This window comes from Vicugna pacos, chromosome 18 (genome assembly GCF_048564905.1).
Source record: "Vicugna pacos chromosome 18, VicPac4, whole genome shotgun sequence".
In the NCBI taxonomy this organism is placed as follows: Eukaryota; Metazoa; Chordata; class Mammalia; order Artiodactyla; family Camelidae; genus Vicugna; species Vicugna pacos.
In genome coordinates, this window is record NC_133004.1 from 42,500,087 (window position 1) to 42,518,511 (window position 18,425).

The window sequence follows — 18,425 nt, forward strand, 5'->3', positions numbered from 1 at the left end:
GGAGGAGGCCAGCAAGGTCAGGAAAGCAGAAGACAGGGGCAAGAGTGCACGGGCAGTTTGCTCCCTCAGTAGAGAAACAGACGTGGCAGCTGGCCTCTGGGGTTTGTAGTGGCTTCATGACATCATCGGAAGGTATTAGAAGTCATGTGGCAAAGAGGCCTGCCATCAGGGACCACGTGACAGGGTAACACTCTCCAACATGAGTCAGCTTGTATGATGCTGCCACCTGCTCTTCCGCGAGATCCCTGATGGGCACAACGGGATGGAGAAAATAAGCGTCACTCATCATTTATTAGAAGATGAGGGACCAGGTGCCACCTCCACCCATCTCCCCAGAAAGTGCTCAGCACAGACAGGTGCCAGCACTGGCTTTGACCTCACAACACCAGATATCACATGCCACTTCCTCCATTTTACAGATGGGGACACTGAGGCTCGGGGTGGACTCCCAACCAAGTCACGTGGCCGTTTAGGTGGTCAGAGCAGTTTTCAAACCCAGGACTGTCAGACGCAAGGTCTGTTCTTGCAGCAGACAACTCATGGAGGTCCAGCAGATGGTGGTCGGTGCCAGGCCGAACAGCTGGCAGAGGAGCCACTACCTCAGTGATCCAGGGGGCTGATAGCTGTTTGGGGGAAATGACTGTGGCCTCCAAAGGGATCTGGGCAAGGGTATGGGACAATGATGTAGGCATAAGTCTGAAACCCCAGTGTGGTCCTCAGGCCTCCAAGCCCACCTCAGCCCCGGGAAGCAAACCCAGAATATGGGATAGAGCAGATCCAGCTCGGGCTTCTGAGCCCCTCCCTGCAGGGGACAGATTGGCTCACGTGTTCCACTAACCCCCGTGCCCATCACTCCTTCCACAGCCTGTCATCCAAAGGCAGGACCCGTTTCCCTTGGTAGCTTTGTATTAAAGTATTGTCTGCATCTGGTGGGGAAATGAACATCCCTTTCTCTTTTTGCTGTTTTAATGACTTAATATGCAACAAAAGGAGAATTTTTCTCCTGGGAGATTCTAACAGATGTTGCTATTTCAGTCCGGCTGTGTTTCCCCTTCCAGCTGCCTAGCCCAAACAATATGGATGCAACGCTCCCGCGTCAGAACACAAGCAGGATGCGGCTCAGCCGTGTGGCGGGGACTGTTGGATACAACTTGGGCTCTTTGCTTAAGGGGAGCTGGGGAATTGAGTTTCTGCCAGGTGTTGGTGGTGTTCTCCCAAACTGAAATGACGATATAATCAACAGGGATTCCAACTCAGAACAGGCACCTGGGGGACTCTTGGGCTGGCTGAAGAAAGCCCCGGACAGCCTTCCTGGATCCCCTCTGGTCCCACCAGCAGCCTTTATGCTGGCCTCATCTCTGATGAGACGTCGGTGTTTGCAGTAATTCCCTGAGTTCCTCTGGGGTTGTATTAGCAAGTATCCTGCTACAAAGCGGAGATCTCATGTAAAGTGGCTACAAGCGAAGGCTCTGAAATGAACTGATGTCAGGTTTCAGGTCCTGCTCTGAGTCACCTGGGGAAACCTCCCGTATTCAGCATGTGTTGCAGATGTTTTGACACCTGGGGCCTTGCTGACCTTGGCGAGACTGCCCGCCCAGGGCTAACCAGTTCCTAGAGATAGGAGAGGACTCACCTGCAAGGGCATCTTCCACGTGCAAACCACCCAGTCCTGAGCTCGTACCCCACCCCCACCTCCATGGGGCCCCCACACTCTGCGCTGCTCTCCACCTGCCCTTGTTACCCCAAGACCAGCGACCAGACCACTAGGGACAGCCCTTGTGCCCCGGAGTCCACTGAAATTATCCAAACTAGCTGATCCCAAGCCTGCCTTCCGGCAGAAGCCACAATAAAGGCTCCTGCCCGTGTTTCCCCCGCATTCCCTCTGCCGCCAGGCTGACCCTGGTGCTTCTCGGGCTGGCCCTGCCTAGCATGACAGGCTCTCTCCTCTTGGGAACTGTGTGTGACAAACTATCTTTTCAATGGCAGTCATCTCCCGAGCTGCTGGCCTCACCATATCTGAACAATAATAAAACCTACATTTTAAAACAGTTCCTTAACCATCTGGATCTTAATTTCCTCATCTTTTATTTTTTAATTGAAGTATAGTCAATTTACAATGTGTCGATTTCTGGTGGACAGCATGATGTTTCAGTCATGCACACACATACACATATTCTTTTTCATATTCTTTTTAATTACTGGTTACTACACAATATTGAATATGGTTCCCTGTGCTATACAGAGGAAACTTGTATATCTATTTTATATACAGTAGTTAGTATCTGCAAGTCTTGAACTCCCAATTTATCCCTTCCCACCTTCTTTCCCCACTGGTAATCATGAGTTTGTTTTCTATGTCTATGAGTCTGTTTCTGTTTTGTAAATAAGTTCATTTGTGTCCTTTTCCTTTTTTTAAGATTCCACATATGAATGATATCGCATGGTATTTTTCTCTTTCTCTTTCTGGCTTACTTCATTCAGAATGATGATCTCTAGTTCCATCCATGTTGCTGCAAATGGTATTATTTTATTCTTTTCACGGCTGAGTAGTATTCCATTGTAGAAATATATCACATCTTCTTTATCCAGTTGTCTGTCGATAGACATTTAGGTTGTTTCTGTGTCTTGACTATTGTAAATAGTGCTGTTATGAACATTGGGGTGCATGTATTTTTCGAGAATTAAAATTCCCCCTGGATACATGCCCAGGAGTGGGATTGCTGGATCATATAATTTCTTCATCTTTAAAATGGAAATAAAAATAGTATTTGCCTCCTAGAGTTGTAATTAGGATCAAAGGAGTTAGTGCCTATAAATGCTAAACACACAGTCCAGCACACAGTAAGTGCTCATTAAATGTTAGTGATGATGATGATGATTACAGTATGATTGCTGTGGGATTACTGTAGAAACAGCAAGATTCTGAGCTCAGGGGTTCAACTCCTGACTCCAGGACTCCCTAGTGGGGTGACCAGGTACTTAACTTTTGGGCCTTCGGTTTTCTTATAGGGAGAATGGAGATTAAAGCCATCAACTGCACAGTACTGCTGACAGGGTTAGATCGCCTAAAGTCTGCTGAATCCTGGCACCTGTACCCTCTCATAAAAGCAAGGGCTATGCTGGAAACAGACTACGTTGTTGGCAAATACAAAAGAACAGATTTCAAGTCCCAAATATTGACTGAGAGCTTATTTTGATCTCAGTCCACAAGGCGAAGAGCAGATCTTTCTTTCATCCCTGATTTTTGCCGCTTGGAATTGCAGAAAGCCAGCCTCCTGGGGAATGTGAGAACTCATACTTCTCAGTCCCTCGTGGTTAGAAAAAGCTCTCACGTTCCAGAAGAGTGACTCGGGGTGTCTGTTCTAGCAGCACCGGACCTGGCTTCAAGTCCTGCCTCCAACACACTGAAGGTGCCATGTGGGGAAAATGACCTTATCTTAATGTACCTCAATTTGCATATCTGTAAAATGGGCTCTGGCAAGGCTGAGATGATCCATCCATACAAAGTGCCTGTCACAGGCTCTTGTGAATGTGGGTCACCACCACCTCTGGTCATCTCGCTGTTCCTCAGAAACTCTGAGCTCAGATGCTCAGCCTCCTGCCCCATGCGCAAAACCAGGACCCCGGGGGTACTTAGCTTAGCAAAGGAAAGTCTCCAAAGCAAACAAGCAAATGTTTATTGAGCATCTACTATGTGCTAAGTGCTGTTCTGGGTGTTGGGGCTTCTGCAGATGATCCCAGTTTCTGATCATATGGAGATGACATTCAACTGGGGGAGGCAGTCAATAAAGAAACAAGTGAAACCCACAAAAACATCACGTCACGAAAACATCCCATCACATGGAAAGAACTTTGGAGAAAAGAAAAACAGCTTCTGAGAGAAAGAGACCTGATGATCTGAGATGGTGGGATGAGGGAGGAGGCTGCGACCCCAGATAACCTGGATTCAAGTCTGATTTCTATTCTCAGCTGGTCCCAGGAGCGCTGCGGGAGGGCACCGGCCTTCCCTGCTGGGGCCTCCAGCCAGATGGGGGCGGGGGAGGCCAGAAGGCCCCAGGAGAGCGGGAGGAACCCCTCAGAGCTGTTTTAATTGAAAGATGGCTTCTTCCCTGTGTTCTCTGTAGGCAGCGGGGGCTTTGAATTAAACATGAGTGGTGATTTATTTATCAAGTCTTTGAAAAAGTCTCTCTCTGACTGTGATTTGGCACACTCCTCCAGTTAACCCTTACCCCGGCCTCTGATCGTGGCTGAGAGCATTCACATCAGGCCCACCTGTAGAGAGCAGCGTGCACTGGGGGGGGGGGGGGATGATGCTGACTCACCGGGGAGGAGGGAAGAGGAGGCTGGAGAGGGCATCAACCCGCTGGCTTCCATCATTGATCGCCCCTCCAATCTCCACCCCTTCCTGGGCTTCTGGAGCCTGACCCTGCAGACTACCCCTCCCTCCAGAGTGGACGACTTATTGGTCATGACTCTTCACTCCTGTGTAGCAGAAATGCACCTCCACACCCTTGCCGGGGCCTGGGGGCAGGCGGAGTGGAATTCCCACCCACTGACTTCGGGTATGGCCAGGGGGAGGCGAACACAGGAGATGCACAGAAGTTCCAAATATGCTTGTACCTCTGGGCCTGCCTTCGTGGGCTTCTGCATTGTGTGGGAAGCCTGGGCCACAGGAGACAGGAGATGTGGGAGCAGAGCCGCCCAGCTGATTCGCACACTCTTGAGGGTGAGAATACATGATTGTTGTTTAAGGCACTGGAGAGTAGGGTTGTTTGTTACCAGCATCAACATGGCAATATCTGACCAATACACTCAGGCTCTATAGGAAGGCAGCAGCAGATCAGAGAGTTGGAGGAGATGGCAGGATATCATTGCCCCATCAGCCATGGTCTTCTTCCCCCTCTTCTTTGTTGTGGTTCTAGAGGCTACTGCTCCTGCTGGGTGGCCCCAAACACTCCCTGGGCTCTGCCTTTGTCCATCAGGCCTAGAGGTGCTGGTGACTTTCCACTCCTGGAAGCCTCTGGGCATATCAATATTTCTGGTGGATTCCTCAGTCCTGCCCCTTTATTCAAAAACCCTGGGAAATTACACCTGTGTTCATTGCAGCATTATTCACAATAGCTAAAATGTGGAAGCAACCCACGTGTTCATTGATGGATGACTGGCTAAACAAAATGTGGTCATCTATACCATGGAATATTGTGCAACCTTAAGAAGGAAGGAAATTCTGCCACATGCTTCAACATGGATGAATCTCGAAGACATTCTGCTAAATGAAATAAACTAGTCACACACAAAAAAACTCAAATAGTGTACAATTCTACTTAAATGAGGTCCCTAGGGTAGTCAAATTCAGAGAGACAGAAAGTAGAACGGAGTTTGCCAGGGGCTGGGATGGGGAAGAATGGGGAGTTAGTGGTAGTGGGTGTGGAGTTTCAGTTTTACAAGATGCAGGGAGTTCTGGAGATGGAGAGATGGATGGTAGTGATGGTTGCACGATGTTATGAATGTATCTAATACCACTGAGCTGTACACTTACAAATGGTTAAGATGGTGAATTTCATGTTGTATGTATTTTACCACAATAAATTAAAATTTGGAAAAAAAGATCCCAAGTGAGGATGTTTCTGCTTCCTGTGGGGGCCATGAGTGACTTGTGGGGAGACCTCATCTCCAGTCTCCATCTCCCAGCTGAGGACAGGTGTCAGGGCAGAGCTGAAAGGGACAATGTGAGACAAGCAGGGCTCTTCTCCTACGGGCCTGGGTACAAATCAAGCACCACCCCCGCCACCCCCACACATCCTCCCAGACCATGGTACCCAGCCACCCAGAGAGCTCAGGCTGTAGCCAGGGCACAGGCTGGTGGAGCAGCAGGTGACACTTGTCACCAAGTGGTGAACTCCACCCCAAGGAGCCCGAGAGCCAGCCCCACAGCCCACATGTTGAGCGGTGAGAGGAACAGGAGTGCACTTGTCCCTGGGGTGTGAGAGGCTCTGGGGATGCCCTCACTGGTGCAGGCCTTGGAGGGGCTCACGTTTCTGTCTCTGCAGCCGTCCGTGGGGGCTGCTGGGCCCATGGCCTGGGAGTTACAGAAACGCTGGGTCTCCTGTCAGTGGGAATAGTTGAACTGAAGGAGTGTGTGAGTCCGAGCTCTTCATGCTGAGAGCAACTAAAATCTCACTTATTCTTCCTTAAACAAAAAGGATCTTTATGTAAAGCTGAAAAGTGCTGAGGGGGTGGACTTCAATGTTGGGCTCAATTCAGCTGTTGGACCACATCAAGGACCTGACTCTTCCGTCTCTCCCATCTGCCTTGCCAGTGTCGGCTTTGCCCAAGGCTGGGGGCGAGGGTGGGGTTCGGGCGGCCAGGGAATCTGGGGGTGTGTGTTGTCAGGGGGCATAGTCAGCAGCTCTGCAGCTCAGAAAGGTGGTTATTCTGCAAGGTCTTGCCTCCATATTGACCGCCTCTCCCCTCCTGGACCATCAGCCCCACTGGCCTGGCTGGTTCGCCGCCTGGAAGGGTGGCCGGTGCAGGGCAGGAGCCCAAGAGACCTGGGGCAAGAGCGGACGTCTGTGCACGCAGCTTCACGGAGAAGGAGCATGAGAACTGGTGGGGTCCTGACCAAAGCCGCCCCTCCCAGGCATGGGATGACGAATCCCCAGGCCCACCGGCGCATCATCGACCAGGGAGGGGCCAGGTGGCTCCAAGAAGCAGCGGCGAGGCACGGCTGGCCGATTTGATTAACTTGCTTAGTGAACTCTGAATTCTCTCCATTTTTCCCCCCATGACAATTGTATTTTCTCCCTAAAATTGTTATTGATTCCTCATGTGTGGGGATGTAGGTCTAACAGGAAAGACTATCCTGCACACGGTCGACAAGAAACCGAGTGGTGGGAGAGAAGGGAGGGAGGGCTGGGTGAGGAGATGACTTTGGCCAAATGGTGGTTGGCTTCTAGCTCAGACCTCCATGGACCTGGCCACAAATCCTAGGTCCGAGAAGCAGGTGCAGGGGTGAGCAGGGTGGCCAGATCTAGCAAATGAAAACACAAAGTACCCAGTTAAATTAAATCTGAATTCAGATAAACAACAAACGTATTTCTTTGGTGTAAGTTTAACTCACACTAAAGTTGCTCCCATTCAATGGGTCAGGGAACGAGGCTCTGAGTGGGGACGGGGCTCACTGGGAAGTGGCACAAGGGGACCCGAGCCTGGCCCCCTGGACACAGAGGTCACTTCTAGATTCTCCCCACAGAGAGTCACCTGTGTCCCAGCTGCGGTAGGTCAGGGGTAGGGGACAGAGGGAGCAAGCAGAGTGGGTCAGGGTGCCGACCCTCTGGCTAAGGATGTCCCCTGTGGTGGGGGGTCGGAGACACCTCAGTACAGGTCAGTTAGTGTCCTGGAGCTGCTAGAACAAAGCACTGCAAAATCGGGCGGCTTGAAACAACAGAAGTTTATTCTCTCAGCAGTTCCAGAGGCCAGAAAACATAATCAAGGTACCAACAGGGCCTGGCTCTTGCTGAAGGCTCTTGGGGAGGATCTTTCCCGCCTCTTCCAGCTTCTCGTGGTGCTCCTCGGCCTGTAGACCCACCACTCCAATCTCTGCCTCTGTCACCACTTCCACTTCTCCTCTGGGTCTCTCCGTGTGTCCTCTCCTTCTCTTGCAAGGATGCTGGTCACCCTAATCCTGTATGATCTCATGCTGACTAATGACACCATAAAGACCCTACGTCTAAGTCCGCCGACTGAGACTCCAGAGTGGCATGAGTCTAGGGGTGGGGGTGACACTCTCCAGCCCATCACACCACCCCATTAAGGACTGGTATCTCCCTCCTTCCCCAAACAAGCTAAATGCTATGTCCCAGGACTGCACACCACACACATTCTTTCTGTAGCTCCTACTCAGTTCCTCTGCTCTCCTGACCGCTGACCCAAGAGTGTCCAGGAACCAACACCTGCCTCTACTCCTTCAATTTAACCTCTATACCAGGGCCTCCCACATTCCTATCCCCAACCTGACTGTCTCCCAAACTCTGGACTTGGACGCACACCTGCACGCACCTGCACACACCTCTACCCGGTGCCTCCGTCTCCGAGGCCGACACCTGACCGCAACACGTCCCACAACCCGCTCTCCCTGGGGCTCCTCCATCTCAGCCATGGCATCACCATAGCCCGAGCTCTGGCCCAAGCCTGAGTCATCCTCACGCCCTCCCCTTCTCGCACCCACAGCCAATCTGCCAGGAAACCCTGTCGGTTCTACTTTCAGAATCAATCCAGAGCCCAGCTCCTTCTCACCACCTCCACTGCCACCTCCCTGGACTCAGCCGCTGTCGTTTCCCTCCCAGGTTGTGAGAAGAGGCTCCTCATCCTCCTTGCCTTCTCCCTGGATCCCTACAGCCCGTCCCCGCTGCAGCCAGGGTGCTCCCGTTCAAACCTGTCACACGTCTGCACCCTCCAGGGGCCTCCACACTCCCGAATGAAATGCAAAGTCCTCACCAGAAGCTTTGGCCCGGGAGACCTCTCCCACCTCCCACCTCCCCTCTCCTGCCACACGAGTCCTCCCTACTCTGTGTCACCCTCGCCTCTGGGCTCAGCACCTGTTGTTCCTTCTGCTTATGAATATCCTGTTCTATTTCTCTAGAGATTACTGACTAGTACAATTATGACATTCTATACATTTTACTACATCCGATAGATAGATAGATAGATAGATAGATAGATAGATAGATAGATAGATAGATGCAGTATACATATTACTATATATATTTATTAGAGTATGAACTCCATGATAGCAGGAATTTCTTTTAATTTCGTTTCCTGTCTCATCCTCACCATCGCAAATAGTGCCTGGCACATAGTAGCTGCCACAAAATGTTAGTTAAAGTCATCATCATTGTCTTCTTCGGCTCAAGTTGTCATAACAGAATGCCTCAGGCTGGGCAGCTTAAACAACAGAAATTTATTTCTCGCTGTTCTGGAGGCTGGAAGTCCAAGCTCAGAGTGCTGGCAAGGTTGGTTTCATCCTGAGACTTTGGCTTCTCTCTAGGTCCTCACGTGGTAAAAAGAGAGAAGACTCTGGTGTCTGTTTCCCTTCTTTTTTTTTTAAATTGAAGTATAGTCAGTTACAATGTGTCAATTTCTGGTGTACAGCACAGTGTCCCAGTCATGAATATGCATGTGTATATTCATTTTCATATTCTTTTTCATTAAAGTTTATTACAACATATTGAATATAGTTCCCTGTGCTATACAGAAGAAATTTGTTTTTTTATCTATTTATATATATAGTGGTTATCTGTTCCTCTTGTAAGACACCCATCAGATCAGATTAGGGTCCCACACTTACAAACTCATTTAATCTTCTCAAGACCCCCAACTCCAAATACAGTCACATTGCGGAGTATGGCTTCAACACACGGATGTGGGAGGACAGTTCAGTCCACAGCACTCATCATTATAATGGAATGCTTCTCTGACAACAACGGGAATCCTTTGGGAGTTAGACCTGGATTCAGTCTTGACTCTACCACCTGCCTGCTGTGTGATTTGAGGGCACTCCTTCTGCTTTGCTGAAACTTCCTTAGTCTAAGAATTTTCCTACCTGTGTTATTTTCTTACGGCAGCCGTGACAAATTACTACCAAATGGGTGCCTTAAAACAAGAGAGATTTATTCTCTCCCAATTCTGGAAGACAGGAGTCTTAAATCAAGGTGTGGGGAGGTGTGGTCCTCTCTGCCTCTCACCTCCTTCCTAGCTCCTGGTGGCTGCAGGTGATCCTTGGTGTTTCCTGGTTTATAGCTGGGTAACACCAACCTCTGCCGCCATCTTCTCATGACCCTTGTCCTATGTGTCTCAAATCTCCCTCCCTTCCCACAGTAGCAGGAGGGTAGACCAGAAGCCCCTTCATTCTTCCTGTGGAGTCATGTTGCTTCCTCTACATCCACCCAGTGGAATAACTTAGAAACTCAGCTAGGCTCAAAGAAAAGATGTTAACATTTCCATGTTGATGCAGGAAACATGATTTACATTCCATTTGGTCTGGTGTCTGTTTCCTTTTTTCCTTTGCTTCCTAGCTAATTGGAATTTAGTATTTGGTACCCCCGCCATTTGTCTGGGGGTGAGGATGAGTCTAGAGTGATCCAGACCAGCGGAGATGGAAATGGGGCAACTTCCCTTGCGATTAAAAGGCAACACAGCCTGGGTCTGAAATTGTGGTTGAAAAAGCTGAGCTGGTCCGGTGTCACCTCAGGGGCCACACTGGTCCCCACTGCCCTGCCCCTGTCTCAAAATGTAACAGCCACACCGTCGGGCCTGGCAGGTGCTCCTCCCACCTAGGAAGTGCCAGCGTTTCCCTTCTTCATCCCCCTTTTCTGCAGATACTCATGTAAGAACCCACTGGGTTCTGGCACAGGCCTGGGCTCAGGAGGTGCAAAATGAATGGGACAGACCCGCCCCCTGCTTCTCCGGGAGCCTTCAGCCTTTGAGGGAGACAGATAATGAACAAGCAATCAATCAATACATTCAAAACAAGCAATCAATAAATCATTGTATGAGGTCAAGGTGGAAAGCGATATGTGCTCTGGAGAAGGTAAAACAAAGTAGAGGTTAAGAGAGGAAGAATGGAGCATTTGAGACAGGATCCAGGAAGGCCTCTCTGGAGTCATGTCATCTGAGCAGATTCGTGGGTGATGGGAGGGCATTGGTGTGTAGAGGGAATCTCATCCAGGATCTCTGCATCTTCCAAGTTCTTGGATGATTATTGAATTCATCCCTGGGCTCCAAGGAGGGTGAATGAAGCGCAGGAACACAGGCAAGTAATGAGACGCTCAGGAAACCACAGGGACTGCGACTGCTGCCTGAGGCACATACTCAAACCAGAAACAAACAGGAAGAAACCAACCAGGCAGAGTTGCCCCCGCAGACGTCACGTGAGTGTGCACAGAGCATGCGCAGGGACCAGGGCTGTCCGCAGAGTGAGGGGCAAATTCAGTGAGAATCTCCAAGGTCAGGAGGGTCCAGCGTGTCCACTACACCCAGCCCGACTTCCTGCTCCACAGGGTGCCCTCTGCGCTTTGGCTGCCCTCATGGAAGACAGGGTGGAGGGTCTACCTGGCTTCCCAGCCATTACCGACCCAGGCTGCCTGGCTCTACCTGGTACCTGACTCCTGCGAGTCTTTCCTTGCTGAGTCACAGCTCCTGCCCCTTCTCCCTGGTCTGGTGGCCACATCCCTCTGCCTGGCCCAGGGGAGGTGCTTCAGTTGGGGCTTGGAGTCCCAGTCCTGGCCCTGGCCTTTTTCCTGCATTCTTTTCTCCAACCTAAGTCATTCGAGGTTCTGGCTTTGTATCCTGCGTCATGACTGCACCACCCCCACGCACTGAGTATTCACTATGTGTGGGTACTGGATGAGCCCTTTTCTCTGGTGGTGACCAACCTCGAAGATGGCCCCAATGACCTCCACCTCTTGTATGCACGGTCGTGAGCAGACACTTCCCACATATTGCGCCAGGGTTGGTCCGTGTACCTGCAGAAGGCAGCAGATGTGGTGGTATGCCATTCCCAAGATTAGGGTACAAAAGATACGGCGCACTCTCAGAATACTCCTTGTGGGAAGCCGGCTGCCATGCTGGGAGCAGCCGTTTGGACAGGCCCACCTGGTGAGGAACAGAGGCCTCCTGCCCACAGCCATATGGGGTGCCATCTTGGAAGGGCGTCCTCCAGCCCTTTAGAGACCAGCCCGGCCAGCACCTCCATCACAACTTCACAAACGGTCCTGAGTAAGAACCACCCAGCTTCTCCTAGATTCCTGACCCAGGGAAACCATAAGCTAATAAAGGCTTGCTGTCTTCAGCCACTCAGCTTTAGAGTAATTTGTTACACGGCAACAGATGATTAACATGCTCATCTCAGTTCTTCCAGTCCTCAGAACCACTCTGTGCTGTGTAGTGATCATTGTCTCATTATACAGGCAGGAAACTGCTGCCCAGACACGTGAAATCACTGGCCCCAAGTCACCCAGAGAAGTTGTGTAGAGGAATGTGAACCTGAGCATTTGCATCCATTATAACGAGACCTCTGGATTTCCATTTACTGACAACCACAGGTTCCTACTCAGAAAGCATGTCCTCAGCCGAGGGCTTTACTCCCCAAAATAAGCCTGGAGTGGGTGCTAATCACCCTTATTTGACGGATGAGTAAACGAAGGCTCAAACAACCATGTCTTGCTCAGGGTCCCTAGTTGGGGTGGAGGGTGCCCCATCATAACTCAGCCCCCTGAGGTCATTGGAGGTTGCCCTGGGGAGGCACCTCTTCAGAGCAGGGATGAACCCCAGAGTGTTCTCCCCAACGGGGGCCCATGTGGCCTCAGGCTCTTCTTCCCCCACCCAGGGCTGTGGGACCCCTCCTCCACCTTCCCCAACCCCTCAGCTAGCAAAGGGCTCGCAGCCTGGAGTGATGGGGATGCTGTCATCTGCAGGACTGAGGTTTCAGGAAGCAGCTGTTTACTCTGGGTCTTGAATTTTAAAGAGGTTTAAAGTCCAAGTTGGACCCTCAGATCCTGGGATGCCTGTAACCATGGCAGCAACTCACTGAGCAATAGCAAATATTTGCTGAAGTAGAGAGAGCAGGTAGGGAAGGAAATGGGGAATGAGGCTTTTTCCTGGGTGCCTGCAGATGGCCTGGGGGCTATCCCCAGGGGGCACTCAGATGCCTCCAGTCCTAACTCATCTATCAGGGGCCCACCCTTCACCTCCTGGGTTTCTGCATGAAATGTGCCCTCAGGACAGCATATCCAGAGCCAGATCCTGGGTGGGCCTTTCCTGCAATAATAAATACCTTCTTTTTCTTAAGCCTCAGTTTCTTTATCTGTGAAATGGGAATAAAAAAACCTGCCTGCCTTTTCAGGGATGTCATGAAGTCCAGCTGCCCTCATGAGGAATTGTCGTAAAGAACCCCTTTGGTTGGGTTCCAGGATGAAGGGCTATCAAGAGCTCCAGGCCACCCTTCACATGGCCCAGAGAAGGGCAGTGGCTTGCTCAAGGCCACACAGCAAGAGCAGAGGGGCCCAGAAACCAGTCACACAGCCCTGCTGTCATCTCAGGCCAGGAGGCTTTCCCTGACCAGCTGTCACCAGCTGAATGGTTTTGGACCACTGCCGCTGTGTGTTTCCTTGTGGACATGCTTGGGGCTTAGCCACAATCTGGGTCAGGGCCTGGGACATGCTAGGTATGTAGACAGTGTCTCAGCAGAGAGAAGCCAGGAAAGCAGGCTCTGCGCTGCTGGGAAGGGGTTCGGCCTTTCCTGCAGAAGCCTGAGGAAGGGACCAGGGCTCTTCCCACTGGCCATCCCCATCGCCTCAGGTTTCCTGGTTAACTGGTCCATGTGCACACCTTGATTTGTAAATAGGCCAAAAGCTGCATTTATTTTTTAATTACATCCTAGGGAGTTAAGCTTACATCCTATTATTAAGAGAATAAGGTGTGAAGACCAAGCACACAGAATATACTAAAGGTCGGAGATTGAGTCTTGGCTTTTTTAGGAGTCTGGGGCCTCCGTTTCCCCACAGGGAATGTTCTCAGAGTCGGAATGTTCTAGGAGACATTGTTCTGAAAGTTTCCTCACAGCCCTCCCCATTCTGTCTCCTATCTTTGCTGGAAGCAAAATATATTTATTTATTTCATTTCCTATTTCTTGCACTGGAAACTCTTAAAATAGAACAGGAGGTGGAGCTGTGAGGAGAGGTCCCCAGGTGGAAGCTCCTCCCTGCGGGCCTGCAGGCAGCTGGGGCTCTGCAACGTGGTGGGGATACAGAAGCCCACCCTCCACGCCCACGTGGCACAGATCTGCCCTAGGTCTAGGACAAGGCGAGTCTTCTGGCTAAAATCTTCCACCACGCCACACCTGGGTTCCTCTGCTCTACCAGAGGCCTGGCTTCTAATGGGTGGCTTGGGAACCAGCTGAAATGCTGCTTCCCTGGGGAAAATGAAGGTTGTGTCTGCAACAACCCAGTGGCCCTGGTCCTGGGAGACAGCACCTGCTGGAAAAGTGCTGGGCGTGACTCGTTTCCAAGGGCTTGACCACACTCCAGGGGCTTGGCCGCATCTCCAGGGGCGTGGCCATCTCCAGCCCACCCCCACCATCGTTCCCCTGGCATATCCACCAGTTCAAAGCAAGGAGGGACTCCAGGGCCTCATGGAGCATGTGTCTAAAAGGACATCGGAGAGCTCCTCTCAGTCAAGCCTGTTGCCCTCCTTCAGACAAAGGTATCTCTCAGCTGGCCCACTATCACTACAGACAGGCAGAGAGAGTCAGCAATGGTAGACAGATCACACTCCTCCCCAGACTGGAAGCTACTGAGGACTTGTGGGACAAGGCTCCTGGAAGCCAGGCTCAGAATGTATATGGATGTTAAAGAGACAAGGACATTAAAACAATTATTGTAACTGTTCAATACGTGTAAAAAGTGTTTCTTCTCTGTATGTACAAAAGGTTAGTGAGGCATTGTGAAATTAAAATACATACATACACATTGGTCTCTGACACCAGTTCCTGACACAGATCTCCTAAAATCCTTGTAATTTCCTGAGTAATAGGAGCATCTGACACAGAACTGCTGAATCCCTTAAAATTTCAAGGGTGACAGGAGAATTTTTAAGATGAGGCTAATTGGGGCTGGTCACTGGAAAGACCAAGCCATGATTAGAAGCTTAAAACTTTTAGCCCCAGACCTCACTCTCTGAAGAGGGGAGAGAGGCTAGAAATGGAGTTAGTAATGCCTACATGATGAAGCGTCCATCAAAATCCCCAAAGTATGAGGTTTGGAGAGCTTCCAGGTTGGTGAACACATCCATGTGCTAGGCAGGTGGTGCAACCCAACTCCATAGAGACAGAAAGTCTCAAGCTTGGGATTTTTCCAGATCTTGGCTTCTGTAGCTCTTCCTGTATCCCTTATTATATTCTTTGTAATAAACCAGTAAGTGTTTCCATGAGTTCTATGAGCCATTCTAGCAAATTATCGATCCCAAGGAGGGAGTCATCAGAACCTCAGTTTACGACCAGTCAGTCAGAAGTACAGGTGACAACCTGGGACTTGTGATTGATGTATGAAAAGGGGGAAGTCTTGTGGGACTTAGCCTTTAACTGATGCCTACTCCAAGCAGATGGTGTGAGAACTGAATTGAATTGTAGGACACATCTGGTGTCAAAAGTATTCAGTATGAGAATAAAGGAGATCAGCGAGTGTTTCCTAGACAGAGAAGTAGACATCAAAACTCCTAAACTGAAATCTTAGAGCTGAAAAGTACGTAAGATGAAATTAGTGGCAGATTAGAAACTGTAAAAGAAAATACTGGTGAACTTGAAGATTCAGCAATAGGAAGTATCTTAAATGACAGGGAAAAAAAAGGATAAAACATGAAATAAACAGAGAATCAGTGAGCTGTGCAACAATTTCATGTGGTTTAATAAACATGTAATTTTAGAGAGAGGAGGAGAACAGAAAAAAAAATGTGAAGAAATAATGGCTGAAACACTTCCAGAGACAAGAAATTAAGAAACAACTCCAGGATCCATCTTTATCAAATTGCCCAAAACCAGTGATGAAGAGAAAATATTAGAGCACCAAAGGGAAAAATGTAGTGTGTACAGAGGAGCAAAGCTACGGACGACGGCAGACCTGTTGCTGGAGACAACACAAGGGAGAAGGCAGTGCAATAACACCCTTAAAATACTGGAAGATGAAGAAAACTGTCAGTCTAGAATTCTCTAAACAGTAACAAGTAGTTTTCAAACACGAAGGTGAAATGAATACTTTCTCAAGACACACAAAAGCTGAAAAAAGAATTTATTACCGTCAGATTTATGTTACAAGAAATGTTCAAGGAAATCCTTTTGGAAAGAAGGAAAATGATCCTAGATGGAAATAAAGGAATGAAAATAATTTCATTTATGATTATTTTTATATTATATGTACGTGTTACATGTAGTCCGTTGTATATGTGGTGTCTTATGATAAGTAATCTTTGAAGAAAACAGATGTGGTATTTCTTGCAAGACCTGAGTCTTGAGCCAAGATACAGACCCTTCATGACCTGTGCCACTCCCTTAAGCCCAGAGAGCCAGGGTTTTGAGGTATTATTCCTCCAGGACACGCTCTCTGGTGTATGATGATGAGTGACAAGGAAATGTCAATCCACCCACGAGCTCCAGGCTTCAGTGTTTTATTTCTGCTTGAACAGGGTTTTAAAATGTGCTCATGGATATTTGCACTGACAACTACAGAGAGCAGGACTGCTTTGTGGGGAGAAGTAAAACCACCTGGTAAATTTGCCTTTTGCTTCCTTGAGAAAACACTGGGAAGCCAGTAGCCTGTCAAGGCCAAAGTCACATAACCAAACAGACGCAGTCCTGGCCTTGACAAGCTGCCTTATCATATTGAGATTCCCAGTAACAATCAAATCATTTCTATATGACTGCCCAACACCAACCCCAGGCAGAGTCAACCGGCAGCTCTTTGAACCATCAAGGTTCAGGCCAATGGCTGGGTTGGTCCAGTCGGCAGCTGAATGTGGAATTCAGGTCATTAAAGAAGAAATCCCCTTGGAAAATGCCTGTCCCCCAACTCTGGCCACCTACAGGCCTTCTGTGACAATTATTGACTTATTTAGATGAATTGTCTGTCTCTCATAATAGACCGTGAGAAGGAGGCGCATTTTCAGCGTTCTAAATGCAACTCACAGTAGGGTTCATAAACGCATGCTGAGTTCAGCCGGCTTGTGCACGAATACGGCTCCGACTGGTGAGGAGCCCGAGTCTGTGAAGGCTGAGCTCATCTGCGCGTCTTCACCTTCCCTCTCCCAGGATACGGGGCTGAGCAAACGCACTGGGAGCGCCTAGAAGGCAGGCACCAGGTTTTTAACCCAAATTTTATCTCCAACCCTGACTTCTCACAGAAACCAACTGCCCACCAGACAGCTCCACTAAAATATGTTCTAGACATCTCAGATTTATACGTTTAGGGGATTCCGCCCACCCATAATCTTGCTTTTTGCCTTCCCCCATCTCCCCATCTCGGTAAATGGCATCCATCACCTTCTCTAAAACCTCATATTTTTTTCCTCTTTAGAATTGAGATGTATTTTAAATGCCATAAAATTCACCCTTAATTTTAAAGTGTACAATTCACTGATTTTTAGAAGAGTTCAGACTTTTACAATCATCACCACAATCAATTTGAGAACATTTTTGTCACTCTAGGAAGAAACTTGAGTGGGGAAACTGAGGCCACAGGTCTCCTTCAGACAGGAGGCTTGAGGCATAAAAAATTCACTGGATTTCATGGCTGATTCTTGTTTCTGCTTTGATGTCAGGAAGGTCAAGCCTCCAATAGGAGAACCAACATGCAGCAGTGATGAGACGTGTGTTTTTTCATCTTCCCACATCAGGTCAGGAAGGAGCACTTTGGTTCCATGTTCTGGTTTCAGTTTCTCCAATTGCAGGAAGGAAGTTACCTGGCTAAGCAGGGGTTCAAAGCTCTGATGCAAAGGTTTGCTCTTGGAAGAGGTAGTGCTTAAGAAGCTCGGTGCCTGGCATGAGGAGGAAGTCAGGAAACTCCTCAGCGTCCTCCAAGGGAGATCTGAGTATCTGGCATTTTCTTCATGAAGGAGATTCAGAATACACTGCTCTCACCTAACTTCAGCACTTTGGATTCCAAAGGCCCCCAAGCAGGGAATCTGGCCTAATTTCATGTTCTACCCAACACTAATGGCTGAGTTTCTGCCAAGTCATAATGCATAACTTTGAAAATGGACTTTAGGAACCTCAGTGACCCATTGCTGATCTAGGTTTTAAGAGGTCCCAGCTTCCATTGTGGCTTCAGTATCAAGTACACCAAGCACACAGTATCATTTGGTCCCAAGATTAGACTCTGCTCCCTTAGAATAGAAAGTTGGGAAGGGGACAAACTGCAGCTGCTGAAATGGAGCAAAGATACAAAAACAGAAAGTGATGGTGAGGGGGGCACATCTAACATTTGTGAAGATGGGGAGAACGTTAGCACACCTACCAGGGCCAGATGGACACATGGAGGTGGCCTGGGAAGACACATTGGCACTGGGCACCCACAGAGCCAGAGGCCAGAAGGCCAGAAGGCAGGGGTGGGTGGAAGGGCCTTTAGAGCCAGAGGCTGGCTTGGATCCCAGCTCTGCCCTTTGTCAGCTCTATGATCCAAAAGCCACTTATTAATTGTTCCATGTGTTCACGTGTAAATTGCGACAAACTCTTTCAGGGGGTTGTGAAGAGGGTTAGATGAGATGTACAGCAGCACATACACAGAGTAGATGCCGAACAGGTGTCATGTCTGGGGCAGCGAGCTGAGGGCCACCTAGCTAGCTGGATTCCCAGTTGAGATGACAGGGACAGGCTGGGGCCA